A 997-nucleotide genomic window follows, 5' to 3' on the forward strand; every position below is an offset into this window, starting at 1 on the left:
TAAAGCAGTCCCACCATCAGCAACAAAACCTCAAGTAGGTGCATGACATCATATGACATCATCATGATCCAGTGATCATATCATTACCTGATAGTCACATCATCTCTTTTCTTAGGAATATTCAACTCCTATTAATACTCCTTCAACATTTGCTCCTCAATTAAGTGAGACAAAGCCAGCGATTGATACTGAGCTGATTCAAGACACACCTGGATACACTGAAGTACCTGCCCACATGAAAAAGGTAATTTAAGCAAGCTCCACCCATTAACCACATCTTTTTTAGAGTACTGGTAGCAAAAAGAAGCAAGAAACAAAAAATCAAAATGTAATTGATGTAGATATTATAATTATAGATTATTGTAATTATTATAAATTTTTAATTCTCTCCCTCTTTGCAGGATCCATTGCCTCTTGCTCCCAATGATGAAACTGAGGTAATCATGATTGTTGTTGTTCTTGTTGTTATCATTGTTATTGTTATTATTTTCATTATTATTATTGTTGGTTATTATTGATAGGCAACACCTGATTCCCAGTTAGCGACACACCAGTATGCTGATTTAGATGAAATAAGATCAAGGAAGGTACTACTACTACTAAATGCACACACATACCCACCTAAACCAATCATGTACAACAATGACAACATTATATGCTTTCATGTAACACACACACACACCTACACACGCCCAAAACCAGCATTTATTTTATACCAATCATGCACATGTAACTGTGTAAAATAACAACATGATGCTTTTATGTTTGTTATTACTCTTTATAATTATATTTTCATTTGTACGTATAGGGACGTCCTCCTCCGCCTACGGTCATTAATGATGTTGAGTATTCAGAAGTGATCACGTCTTAGTAGTTAGTAACAGTCAGATCATTACGTATGTAGTGTTGTGTTCACCAGTTATATTTACTTATTATTATTATTATTATTTATTGCCATTTTATCAAAATAGTGTATGTCACTATATTACCATCATCA

General features: G+C 33.6%; 1 long non-coding RNA gene across 1 annotated transcript; it reads left to right on the forward strand.

Moving 5' to 3' along the window:
• Position 1: 1 nt before the first annotated feature.
• On the forward strand, positions 2–989 carry LOC109593623 (uncharacterized). The gene is made up of 6 exons (XR_002191076.1): positions 2–34; positions 116–244; positions 287–328; positions 402–437; positions 522–587; positions 809–989. It is a non-coding gene; the product is annotated as an uncharacterized LOC109593623 (long non-coding RNA).
• The last annotated feature ends 8 nt before the right edge of the window (positions 990–997 follow it).

This window comes from Amphimedon queenslandica, unplaced genomic scaffold (assembly GCF_000090795.2).
Source record: "Amphimedon queenslandica unplaced genomic scaffold, v1.1 AMPQUscaffold_521_Cont27460, whole genome shotgun sequence".
NCBI lineage: Eukaryota > Metazoa > Porifera > Demospongiae > Haplosclerida > Niphatidae > Amphimedon > Amphimedon queenslandica.